This window comes from Pinus tabuliformis, chromosome Q (assembly GCF_031772625.1).
Source record: "Pinus tabuliformis cultivar Carrire ecotype Pingquan chromosome Q, CPIR1, whole genome shotgun sequence".
Taxonomy (NCBI): Eukaryota; Viridiplantae; Streptophyta; class Pinopsida; order Pinales; family Pinaceae; genus Pinus; species Pinus tabuliformis.
In genome coordinates, this window is record NC_142296.1 from 1,134,469,433 (window position 1) to 1,134,483,601 (window position 14,169).

The 14,169-nt window shown below is 39.2% G+C and overlaps 1 pseudogene; it reads left to right on the plus strand.

Moving 5' to 3' along the window:
- The first annotated feature begins 592 nt into the window (after positions 1-592).
- On the plus strand, positions 593-9,021 carry LOC149223544 (uncharacterized; annotated as a pseudogene).
- Positions 9,022-14,169: the final 5,148 nt, after the last annotated feature.

The following is a 14,169-nucleotide window of genomic DNA, read 5'->3' on the forward strand; positions in this document are numbered from 1 at the left end:
GGAAGCATATCTACAGTCCAACAAAGAGTTGATAGGTGGAAACGTGGCAAAGTTTATTTGCATGTTCGCTGGTTCTGGGATATGGATCGGTTGGAGATAAGCTTTGAAACTAGGCAAGCCATTCAAACCATTCACTCAGCTCATGGGAACTCTTCCAGCTACAAGGCAAATGCTCTTCCTGAAACATTATAGACCCTTGATGACTGATCCAAACTAATATATTATTGATTTTTATCCTACTGACTTTGAGATAGACATGAATGGTAAACGCTTCGCTTGGCAAGGTGTTGCAAAATTACCTTTTATTGATGAAGCTCGCCTACTCACGGAGGTTAACAAGGTTGATTGCACCTTGACGACAGAGGAAATGCGCAGAAATACTGTGATGTATGACTTGTTATTTGTGACCGCAAGCCATCCATTGTCACCATAGGTTTTTTCAATTTTTGATCAAGGTAGCCATCTTTCAGGGCAGAAAAGACTTGGAGTAAATGAAGAAATGGATCCTAGAGTTAGTGGGGGGATGAATGGTTTCTTTTGCCTTTGCGATGGAGAAGTATGCCCCCCTATCTTCACTTCGCCTATCAAGGGGATGGAAAATATCACAAACAATCAAGTGCTCTCTGTTATTTACAAGTTCCCACCAACACACAAACACATTACAAGGCTTCCTAATGGAGTAATAAAGCCAAAGAAGTCTGTATGCGAGAATGATGTAAATACACCAACTCTATGGCATGAAGATAATGGGAGGAAGGCATATGATCAAGAAAGGCCACACCATATGGGACTTACCTCAGCTCCTCATCTAGGAAAATCTACTCATCGTCTTATTGCCAACAGTCTACAATTAAGGAACAACAGCTCACAGGAGGTAACACTTAGTGTGCAGCATGAAGCTTGTACTGGGGGAGGTACCAACATGATTTATAGTCCTAATTCATATCCAAAACGAGATGATAATCTTGGATATGAAAATGGATATCCTTCAGATAGCTCTCAAAAATATAATAGTAGAATGTATAATGGCAGTCAGAATCATAGTCAGGGTTATCCAGCCTCTGCTTGTGATTCTTATGGTGGAACATACAATGGCAGTCAGAGTAATGAGTAGGGTTATGCTGTATCTGCTTTCAATAGTTATGGTGAAAGATATAATGACAATCAGAATCATCGTCATAGCTATGGTAGTTCTTCACACCATCAGTTCCAGTCTGGTGTCCCTATTGATGAGTACTATGGTTACCAAGGGCGAAAGGACATTCAACAGAAAAATGGCAGAATAAATTCCCACTTATATCAGGATAGCATGACACAAGTCTTCAATACAGGCAGCCAGGATATGATGTGCATATAAATGATCTAGAGAGAAAGTACAAAGATTGGCAGAAGAAATTGCATCCTGATTTATTTCAGTGCAACTCTGAGGAAGAGAAGGAGTATTCGGCTCAGCAGTCTGCTCAGGTGATCAAGGCTTATAATGTGCTTCTCAAGCCTCTATCCAGAGCACGATATCTACTACTCAGACAACTCTCTAATCTAGCAACACACTCATTTCATGGTGCCAATAAAAAAAAATCTCATGGATTCACTTAATTATTCACTTCACATGGACTTGTACAGTTCTGCGCAGCCCTTGATGGCTCTTTATATGTAGTTGCACCTGCAAGGCATCCATGTTGATGAGGAAGCAACTGTGCCTGATCCAGAATTTCTCATGGAGATCATGGAGGTTCGACAATCTGTAGAAGATGCTAACAATGATGATGCTCTCAAAATTCTTCAGAGTAAAACACAAGCGAAACTTGAAGAATGCCGGACATCTTTCTCAACTGCATACGAAAGACATGATTTTTCCTCTGCAATATCATCTGTTCAGAAAATGTCATATTATGAACATGTAAATGAAGAGATCAGTAAGAAGCTTTAATGGAGATCATAATAATTAAAATAGGGAGAGTCTACATCAGCTGAAGCGATTGGTTAGTGGGTGTTGGATTTTACTTCCAACGGACAAAGTTTCATATTCCCAAGTAAAAGCCATGGAAACTGGGTAAAAAGCAGTGAGGTGAAGGTCACACAGCATGTAAATCCAGAATCCAGATGGAATGGCAGTGTCGATATAAAAGACTTGTTAGCGAATTCATCTTTACAGTATAACATTTATTGTACTAGGTTTTTGTGTCATAAATGCACAAAAAGTCACTGATGTCATGATAACCAGGAATCAGTAGGTCTAATTTCAAGTGCATAAAGGAGGAGGCTTTGAATGACACAAAAGGTGAAAAAGTCGAAAGCATCAAGCTGAACTGCAACAGGATTATGTGGCTACTACAACAGCTGTCAAATCCCCAGCTAAAGCTGTTGGTGCTCACGATCAAACTTCAGGGCATAACATCACCGAATTAGAAGGTTTGGAGGACCGAGATGAGGTTGAGAATGGTCAACATAGAAAAGAGCAAGTTCGCAGAAGCAGTAGGATTCATAACAAGAAAGATATACAGCAAGATTTAGTTAAAGAGAGTTACTCAGCATCTGAGAGAAGAGCTGGGAAAATGTACAAGTTTAAAGTTATGGAGAACACAAATGGCACTAGTACAGATGATGATGTTCAAACTGAAGGTTTTACAGATGTTGTTAAAGACCATGAAATAAATTTGACAGGTCTAAAGGTTTCAAGAAAAGGCCAACATGATGTTGTACATAATCAGGTTAAAGGATGTATCCAATATATAACTAGCAGTCAAAGAAGGTGGTTCACATGAATTTCATGAAGAAACCATCTGGAGAAAGGAGTTATAAAAAGAAGAGAAAAAGGAGCATACGCAAGGGAAGGCAAAAAGTCAGAAACCGTAAAGCCAAATTAAAGCGAACAGTCACAGATTTAACGCCCAAATGTAAAACGTATGACCTTCAACCGTAGCAGAGAAGTAAGACACGGGGCATATTTTTGTCTTCAGTTACAATTTCAAAGGATTCACACCTACAGATGTCACTTTTTCAGATCCGAGCAAAAATGTAACGCTGCTCCTTTTAGCGATGGATGGCTTTTCATCTTCAGTTAGTAATGATTAAATCACCCCATATTCTGAGTCGATTCATTTTTTGATAGAGTGAGTCTATTTATTGTATTGAAGGTCATGAGGTAAAGGGTTCGGAGTTTCTGAGAAAAAGTGTGGGAGGAAAAAACCCAGCGCTTCATTGTACAGATTTGACAGAGAAATAATTGAATGGTACAGCTCTGTTTCATGAGATGCTTGCGGTATGAATTTAGCATGTGTTTCTTCTCCTGTTTCATATGTCTCGTGTTTCTGTTTCATAGTTCATTCATAATCGTTTTCAGCTGAATGCTTTTAAAGTGAGAAAGGCAGAATCCAATTCATTGCTCTGCCTTGGGAAAGTGTTCATATTTAATGTTTTCTTCTGTTTGACAAGGATTCATCTTCTATGCCCTTGTCAACCTCTCAACAGTCCACCCACTCCACAGTATTTCAAATTTGATGTTAAATCTCTTGCCTATCTTGCCTCAGGAGATAATCTGTGTCTTTGATTTAACTTCTCTGTTCATTGTTGTTCCTTGGTCCCATACAGCCCAGAAAACCCAGCCTAAAAATCAAATATTTCTTTCATATTTATTTACTAGCCTAAAATCATTAAAATCAGTTCCCATTTTAAGTCATCTCGCACCCTATTGCTCATTTTTATCGAGATGAAATGGAGATAGCCCTCTCCTGTCCTCGTAGGGCTAGCTACGAGGCTGAGCTTGGTTTGATGTTGCCTCGAGTTTTGCCTTTCTCAGCCTGAGGCAGATTCGAGTGCTAACATAGTGGCGACTCCACTGGGGACGAAGTGGTTTGCTTGAAGATAGTCTTGCCCCAGTACATCTATCAAGTGCAGATCTGATTGTTGATGGTGAACAACAATCAGACATAAGAAGACAGATGAAATCATTCACTTGGCAACTCCTTTCACTGAAGAATCCAACAACCGGTGCTTCATGGTGACTCCACTCAGAGAGGTTAGTAGCTTTGACATTTTTAAGATGGATTAGATTGCAAGAAGATACGCTCCCATGAGCCGAGACCACATCCCAGGTTTTCCAAATAAAATGCCCAAGATAGATTGGTCAAAGAATTTGCCTGTGTTCAGAAATGTTGAAGGTAATGATGCTGCTCTTCATGTGCATAGGTTAAAGATCAATTTTTCTGAAGACTATTTGATGAAAATTTTTATGGCTACCCTGGAAGACGAAGCCCGATCTTGGTATGAAAGTTTGCCACCTGCTTCTATTTATTGTTTAAAGGATTTTCATGTAGTATTACTTGAAAGGTACAAAGAATCATATCCATCCTTGACTTTAGTTCAGAACTGTTGTAGCCATGTTCATATTTTTATTGAAAGCCTTGAGAAATATTATGAAGATGATAATTTTATGGACGAAGAAATCATGGAAGCATTGTACGAAAATCCGTTTCAGCAGTCTACAGAATTCTTAGAGGAAACTTTGCAGCAGGATCAAAATCAGCAGGTTAAAGATTTCCATATGACTGAAAATGATGAAAAAAGAAGTACTATTTCAGATCTGGTTGAAACAAATGAGGATACACAGGAAAATGATGTTCCAATCTCCGAAAATGATGATGATAAACCAGATCGAGAGACGGATTGTGATGAGGAAAAACATGTTGTTCCGGATCTCATAGAAGAGAATTGCATTGTTGAGGCTGCCTCAAACAAAGAAGGCAGAGTTATAGGCCTAACTGCCCTCATCTCATCATAATACAACCTTCCTACCAAGGTAATCCAGCCAATTCATGAACAACAAGAGGATATCTTTGTTCAAGTAGGTGAAAAAGTTTCTCTGGATGAATTTATGATAGATGATAGAGACGTCATGCCTGAGTTTCAAGAATCATCTGAAGTTGCTTTTCTTATGATTAATGAATGTAATAAGGAACATGAAAACCTAGATATCATATCATATGAAGATGACCTATAGTAAATTCACACCGCAGAAGATCAAAACATTCATGATTTCCATTCAGATTCTTCTTCATATGTTTCATGCGTTGAAATGTTTTTCCAAGAAGAGATCTGCTCATCTATTTGTTCAGAATTTTTTGGGGACCAGGAGCAGATTTTCACTGAAGTACATTTTGAAGAAAGATCAGAAGCAGGTGAAAAGGACACCTTGTTCTTTCAGCAAGAGGTAAATCTTCATGTTTTTCAGGATCCAATGGCCAATCTGTTGCAGTCAGCTGTGAAAGTGTTTATTGCAGTGTTCAGTGATGAAGGAGATCATGGTCAACTATGTTTTTGGATGCCTAGTGATCAGTTTGTACTGTTGACCAGAAGATCTGATAGGAAAAATCAGTCAAGAAGCCATCTTCTTGAGTGGTTGCATTGGAATTTTGATATAGTTTGAGGATATATTGTCTTGTAAGAAACACAGGTGGCCATGTACTGCCACCAAGCTTTAAGTTTTAAGTCCAGGTCTTTGTCATTTTGAGTTAGTTTGTTAGAGTCAAGTTGTTCAGTCATTTCAGTTTGCATTGAGTCAATTTGAGTCAAGTTTCAGTCAATAAATTGAGTCATGTTGGTTTGTCGGAATAATGGACTCCATAGCCCAATGGACGAAGGCACTGTCTAGCTCTCCCAGAGATCTGATGTTCTTGGCACCTCCATGGAGTGGCAGCTGCCATCCCAATTGGAGCCAATGTTAGACTCAGTCTTGTTCATCCTCTGTCAGAGTCAAATTCACCAAGGTTCATTTCTCGTCATTTGCAGTCATCAAATGCCATATTAGTCAAAAAGAGTCATTTTGATTCTTGAGTTTATGGTTTTGTCTCCAGAAGTGTGAAATAACGCTTGCAGGCCAGATGGAGGTTCATTAAGTTTCACTTCAAGATCCACATTATTAATAATGCTGAAGGACATTTCTTCTTCAAAACTCTGTTTTGAAGAAGAAATTATTAAGTTCGTTTAATACATGATTGATAAGATTTTACAGTTCTTCAGGCAGCCCCGCCCATCTTGCTGGGTTCAACAGCTCCTATCCCTGCAAAGAGTCAAGAAAAAGTCATCATTTCAAAACCAAAAGTCAGAGGAAAACGAGAAATCAGAGTTTGTGTCCAAGTTGTCAAAATGCCAAGACTCTACAACTTTACAAAATGAATTTGCCAAAATCAAAGTCATCAAGATATTTTCATTGATCGAAGGGCCATTTGCATCCAAAAAGATCTAATTGAAGGGTTAAAGGACGAATCTTTTGTTTTGAGACCGGAATTGTGCTGACAGTCAACGCACGGCGCATACAAAGAGCGCGCGGCGCATATGGGCCGCGCGGCGCATTGGGCGCTCCTCCACAGTGCATTTTTTACACTGGCGTGGCGCACTCACCAGGCGCGGCACGTTGGGCTGGTGCGCGGCGCACAGGCCTGAAACAAATTTTTTTACCACTTCTCACTCAAAATTTCGCCTCCTATGTTTCGATGTGAATCTTTAAATTGCTTGTTGGTTTCGTTTAGAAAGAATAGGAGGATTGATAATGTCAAAAACGTCAACTCAGTTTCAAAATCCAATATGGACAGTAGCAATTTCGGCCTTTTCAATCATCTGTTGTGCAAACATTGTTATATCACCAGTAGTATCATGGAATGACAAGGACTGTATCTTTCGAACCTGCTCCAGCTTCAAACAGTTGCACATCTCAATAATTAGGATTGGTCGATCAAATATTTTCTGAGCCTTTTTACAGTGCTGATTGAAGGAGCAAGATGATCCACTGTCTCCTGATGTACATACGTCGTCTAGTATTGTTGAATGGACATCTGGGCTCATCTATGGGAAGGGTGTGGGAATTGTGGCACATTGGACACGGAATATGGAGCAATTCATATAAAGTTGGTTCCTGATTTCCCCCCACGCTTTGTAGCATATATACTTGATCTACTAAAATTACACCATTGTGCAAGTTGCCGATTTTATCATGCAGAGACGAGGAAAGAGCTAGGATATAATTGGAGATCGCCTTTTTCAGTGTCCACCTAGCCTACCATATGCCTGGTTGCAAGGCACACTTAAAACTCGAGGTGCAGATTCTGTAGGGGTTCCTAAAGAAGCTTGTCCAAGTATCAAGAGAGGTTTGGTAGCTTGGATTGATGGTGGGCTGGTTTTCTTCATCAGTCTTGCAAATCATGATGAATGGGATAGAAAATATACAGTTTTTGCTTCAGTTATTCCACAAGATATGTTTATTGTTGAAAGGATTGTTGAACTTCCACCGATATCAGCAATATGAAGTGGAATTAAAGTTGCAGAGTTAGGAAGGGCCATAATATGCGATTACTTGGAATATGTGTCGATTATCTCAATTTAAACCATTTTTATTAAGAATTGGTTTTTATTCAACAGCTCAACAACGCAACTTATGGAGGCGATATGCTACAGACAATTGGTTACATATAAGCAAGACAAGTGACAAAGGAACTTGGAAAGAAAGCCATAGATTAGGGTGCACCATTTATAGCTGAATGGTTCTGAAACAAAGGGCATTTTATAAAATCTCAGGTCATCGCAGCAATAGGTGCTTTTGCGCTACTACAATTACGAGAAGATATGAAACGACAACTCAGTACAGAGGGGAATTATTCTGAAGGTGATATGGAAGCATATCTACAGTCCAACAAAGAGTTGATAGGTGGAAACGTGGCAAAGTTTATTTGCATGTTCGCTGGTTCTGGGATATGGATCGGTTGGAGATAAGCTTTGAAACTAGGGAAGCCATTCAAACCATTCACTCAGCTCATGGGAACTCTTCCAGCTGCAAGTGCAAATGCTCTTCCTGAAACATTATAGACCCTTGATGACTGATCCAAACTCACCTATTATTGATTTTTATCCTACTGATTTTGAGATAGACATGAATGGTAAACGCTTCGCTTGGCAGGGTGTTGCAAAATTGCCTTTTATTGATGAAGCTCGCCTACTCACAGAGGTTAACAAGGTTGAGTGCACCTTGACGACAGAGGAAATGCGCAGAAATACTGTGATGTATGACTTGTTATTTGTGACCGCGAGCCATCCATTGTCACCATAGGTTTTTTCAATTTTTGATCAAGGTAGCCATCTTTCAGGGCAGAAAAGACTTGGAGTAAATGAAGAAATGGATCCTAGAGTTAGTGGGGGGATGAATGGTTCTTTTGCCTTTGCGATGGAGAAGTATGCCCCCCTATCTTAACTTTTCCTATCAAGGGGATGGAAAATATCACAAACAATCAAGTTCTCTCTATTATTTACAAGTTCCCACCAACACACAAACACATTACAAGGCTTCTTAATGGAGTAATAAAGCCAAAAAAGTCTGTATGCAAGAATGATGTAAATACACCAACTCTATGGCATGAAGATAATGGGAGGAAGGCATATGATCAAGAAAGGCCACACCATACGGGACCTGCCTCAGCTCCTCATCTAGGAAAATCCGCTCATCGTCTTATTGCCAACAGTCTACAATTAAGGAACAACAGCTCACAGGAGGTAACACTTAGTGTGCAGCATGAAGCTCATACTGGGGGAGGTACCAACATGATTTATAGTCCTAATTCATATCCAAAATGAGATGATAATCTTGGATATGAAAATGGATATCCTTCAGATAGCTCTCAAAAATATAACAGTAGAATGTATAATGGCAGTCAGAATCGTAGTCAGGGTTATCCAGCCTCTGCTTGTGATTCTTATGGTGGAACATACAATGGCAGTTAGATTAATATGCAGGGTTATGCTGTATCTACTTTCAATAGTTATGGTGAAAGATATAATGACAATCAGAATCATCGTCATAGCTATGGTAGTTCTTCACACCATCAGTTCTAGTCTGGTGTCCCTATTGATGAGTACTATGGTTACCAAGGGCGAAAGGACATTCAGCAGCAAAATGGTAGAATAAATTCCCACTTATATCAGGATAGCATGACACAAGTCTTCAATACAGGCAGCCAGGATATGATGTGCATATAAATGATCTAGAGAGAAAGTACAAAGATTGGCAGAAGAAATTGCATCCTGATTTATTTCAGTGCAACTCTGAGGAAGAGAAGGAGTATTCGGCTCAGTAGTCTACTCAGGTGATCAAGGCTTATAATGTGCTTCTCAAGCCTCTATCCAGAGCATGATATCTACTACTCAGACAGCTCTCTAATCCAACAGCACACTCATTTCATGGTGCCAATAAAAAAAAATCTCATGGATTCACTTAATTATTCACTTCACATGGACTTGTACGGTTTTGTGCAGCCCTTGATGGCTCTTTATATGTAGTTGCACTTGCAAGGCATCCATGTTGATGAGGAAGCAACTGTGCCTAATCCAGAATTGCTCATGGAGATCATGGAGGTTCAACAATCTGTAGAAGATGCTAACAATTTTGATGCTCTCAAAATTCTTTAGAGTAAAACACAAGCAAAACTTGAAGAATGCCGGACATCTTTCTCAACTGCATACGAAAGACATGATTTTTCCTCTGCAATATCATCTGTTCAGAAAATGTCATATTATGAACATGTAAATGAAGAGATCAGTAAGAAGCTTTAATGGAGATCATAATAATTAAAATAGGGAGAGTCTACATCAGCTGAAGCGATTGGTTAGTGGGTGTTGGATTTTACTTCCAACGGACAAAGTTTCATATTCCCAAGTAAAAGCCATGGAAACCAGGTAAAAAGCAGTGAGGTGAAGGTCACACAGCATGTAAATCCAGAATCCAGATGGAATGGCAGTGTCGATATAAAAGACTTGTTAGCGAATTCATCTTTACAGTATAACATTTATTGTACTAGGTTTTTGTGTCATAAATGCACAAAAAGTCACTGATGTCATGATAACCAGGAATCAGTAGGTCTAATTTCAAGTGCATAAAGGAGGAGGCTTTGAATGACATAAAAGGTGAAAAATTCGAAAGCTTCAAGCTGAATTGCAACAGGATTATGTGGCTACTACAACAGCTGTCAAATCCCCAGCTAAAGCTATTGGTGCTCACGATCAAACTTCAGGGCATAACATCACCGAATTAGAAGGTTTGGAGGACTGAGATGAGGTTGAGAATGGTCAACATAGAAAAGAGCAAGTTCACAGAAGCAGTAGGATTCATAACAAGAAAGATATACAACAAGATTTAGTTAAAGAGAGTTACTCAGCGTCTGAGAGAAGAGCTGGGAAAATGTACAAGTTTAAAGTTATGGAGAACACAAATGGCACTAGTACAGATGATGATGTTCAAACTGAAGGTTTTATAGATGCTGTTAAAGACCATGAAATAAATTTGACGGGTCTAAAGGTTTCAAGAAAAGGCCAACATGATGTTGTACATAATCAGGTTAAAGGATGTATCCAATATATAACTAGCAGTCAAAGAAGGTGGTTCACGTGAATTTCATGAAGAAACCATCTGGAGAAAGGAGTTATAAAAAGAAGAGAAAAAGGAGCATACGCAAGGGAAGGCAAAAAGTCAGAAACTGTAAAGCCAAATTAAAGTGAACAGTCACAGACTTAATGCCCAAATGTAAAATGTATGACCTTCAACCGTAGCAGAGAAGTAAGACACGGGGCATATTTTTGTCTTCAATTACAATTTCAAAGGATTCACACCTATAGATGTCACTTTTTCAGATCCGAGCAAAAATGTAACGCTGCTCCTTTTGGTGATGGATGGCTTTTCATCTTCAGTTAGTAATGATTAAATCACCCCATATTCTGAGTCGATTCATTTTTTGATAGAGTGAGTCTATTTATTGTATTGAAGGTCATGAGGTAAAGGGTTCGGAGTTTCTGAGAAAAAGTGTGGGAGGAAAAAACCCAGCGCTTCATTGTACAGATTTGACATAGAAATAATTGAATGGTACAACTCTGTTTCATGAGATGCTTGCGGTATGAATTTAGCATGTGTTTCTTCTCCTGTTTCATATGTCTCGTGTTTCTGTTTCATAGTTCATTCATAATCATTTTCAGCTGAATGCTTTTAAAGTGAGAAAGGCAGAATCCAATTCATTTCTCTACCTTGGGAAAGTGTTCATATTTAATGTTTTCTTCTGTTTGACATGGATTCATCTTCTATGCCCTTGTCAACCTCTCAACAGTCCACCCACTCCACAGTATTTCAAATTTGATGTTAAATCTCTTGCCTATCTTGCCTCAGGAGATAATCTGTGTCTTTGATTTAACTTCTCTGTTCATTCTTGTTCCTTAGTCCCATACAGCCCAGCAAACCCAGCCTAAAAATCAAATATTTCTTTCATATTTATTTACTAGCCTAAAATCATTAAAATCAGTTCCCATTTTAAGTCATCTCGCACCCTATTGCTCATTTTTATCGAGATTGACTGGAGAGAGCCCTCTCCTGTCCTCGTAGGGCTAGCTACGAGGCTGAGCTTGGTTTGATGTTGCCTCGAGTTTTTCCTTTCTCAGCCTGAGGTAGATTCGAGCGCTAACATCCCCAAGAAGGTATAGTTGTGGTTTGGTTGGGGTTGTAATATGCATGGGATGACCCTTGAATACCCTTCTGGTATGGTCTAGGCCTAGGAGGTCTCCTTTGGTTGATGCAAAAAAGCTACTCATTGACCCCTTCAGCTCCTTGATATACAGCTTTGAGTCCGAGTAAACAAGGGTACTTGTCTGTGGAGTGGTTTTCTTCAAAGACCAAGAAAATCTCAATGCATTTCAATGGACATTCATTCCTAGGATGCCTTCTAGTGCATATAGGACAAAATATGGCCAAGGCTCTCTCTACTTCCTCTTGCTTCCTTTTGATGTTCATGGTGTCTAATTTCAAGGCAAGGGTTTGCAACATCTCACGTTTGAAATCTTCCAGCATATTTCCAATTTCACCCTTGACGGATGAGTTGGAAGATGATGTACTGGCCATAGGTTGACTACCCCTACCCTTTTTCCTGGCTACCCTAGAATGGTTTCTAAAGACAGTCTTGATATCCTCATAGAGTAATTGGTAGATAGCCCCTCCTACTAACATATGTAAGGTATCAAGAAGATCTTCCCTTACTCCTCTAAGAAGGATCCACTTTAGTGACTCAGGGTCAAGTGTGCACTTGGCCCTTTTGTAACTGAGCTAGAATCTTTCTTCATAGTCTTCTAAGGATTCATCCTAGCCCATGGTCATCCTGAAAATCTCTTCTTTAATATCCTTTGACCTACAGTAGCCCCTATATTTTTTTTTAAAGTCTACTGCATTTGAGCCCAATTTGTGATGCAATCTCCACGTAAACCCATGAACTAGTGCAATGCTACATCCTTAAGGGTAGATGGAAATAGTTTTAACTTTTTCTCATCATCTGTATAGTCATAGGTTCGGGATATAACATCAAAATCAAATAAGAAAGTGTCAAGCTCCTCTGTGGTCAGGCCATGGAAATGAGGCAGTGCATAGGGGCTTATATTCATCATCTTAGTGTCCCCATTGGTTTCCTTGATGGGGAATGCACCGTCAACTCTCTCTCTATTCCCTCTGTCATTTTGGTTTTGAGCCATTGGTTCAGTAGGAATGGGTTTTTCTTCTTCTTCCCCTATAAGTTCTTCAAATATGTCAAGTTTCTCACCTAAAGTTTCCTCCGGTTCATAGCCACCGAAGAAGAGAGAAGGTTGGCTGTTGGATGCAGTGGGGGTATTTGGCAATAATTTCCCTAAATTGTCCCTACTCCTACGAGGCATGAAAGGAAATTTTTTTGAGGTATTTTATAAGATTTTTTAGCAAGAAAGTACTTTGCACAAATGCAATTGTTGATTGAATGAAAACTACTGAGATAAAGAAACTACTTGCTGAATTGAAATTCTACTTGCAGAATGGAAATGAAAGCAGATAATGAAAATTGAATGAAAGGAAGCTACTAGATTAGTTTTACAGAAATAAACTAACGGAAGAAAGTTGAAGACTAGAAATAAAAGAAAATAAAGCAGACTAGAAATAGAAGAAAATAAAGCATTAATCCCATTCTACTCTAACACCTCCTTGGCAATGGCACCAAAAAGTGATGAGCACCAGTATTGTAGCAAGGATGCTACAACTCTTGGGCTACCAACTTTACTTATCAACCCGGGGTTTGTACAAACTTGGAGGTGATAGTGCTATATGCACAAGTAGAAGTGAAAGTCCTACCTTTTGTCACTTGTTCATTTGGCAAGAGACCCCAGGGGTTCCAAGCCAGACTTCTATAGAGTCAAAAGAAGCTTGATTCTTTGATGGAAGAAGAGAAAATCTATTCTAAGAGAGCTTACTCTACTACAATAAAGAAGAAAACAATATGTAATGCTAAATCAAACCATATCCTAATTAACCATTTGAGCATAAAAACTAAGCAAAATTTCTAAATCAACACTAACCTAATGCTGCTATCTAAGTTACAGAAGTAAAGAGCATCAAACCAAACTAATGTGTAAGCAAGGAGACGAAACTAAGTCTATTTTCATGTTTTTTGTGTTTTGGTAAAATCAAGCATGCAAGGAGTCAAGCGGGAGAGCAAGCGAAGATCGAAATCAGTGAAAGGAGGAAATAACGAAGTAGAAGCGCACAGGAACTGTTGGATGGATCGGGAACAATATTAATGGGAGATGAGCGGCAGAGGTCTTATCGTAGAAGATTATGTGAATAGATGGATGAATAAGACTGACAAGAGATGAATGGTGGAGATCTTATCACGGGAGGCTAAGTGAAGAGATGGATGAACATGACTAATTGGAAGATGAATGGTGGAGATCTTATCACGAGAAATTTAATGAATAGATGAATGAAAAAGGTTCACAAAAGATGAGCAGCAAAGATCTTATCGCAGGTGATTTAGTGAATAAATGAACTAATAGGACTAATGGAAGATGAGTGACAAAGTTCTTATCGCATAGGTTAAGTGAATAGATGGACAAACAGGGTTAACCAGGAGATGAATGGCGGAGATCTTATCGTGGGAGGTTAAGTCAAGAGATGGACAAATAGGATTAACAAAGGATCAGCAGTGGGTTTTTGTAGGTGGTAAGCAATTTCTCACGTGCCCTTAGGGCTATAAGAGGAATTCCGAAATTTTACATGATTAGCCTATTTGGGTGACATGTAGCATGAGAAAACCACTTTTCTCGCATGCTCTCGGGCAGATATTGGCTGTGCAGGAA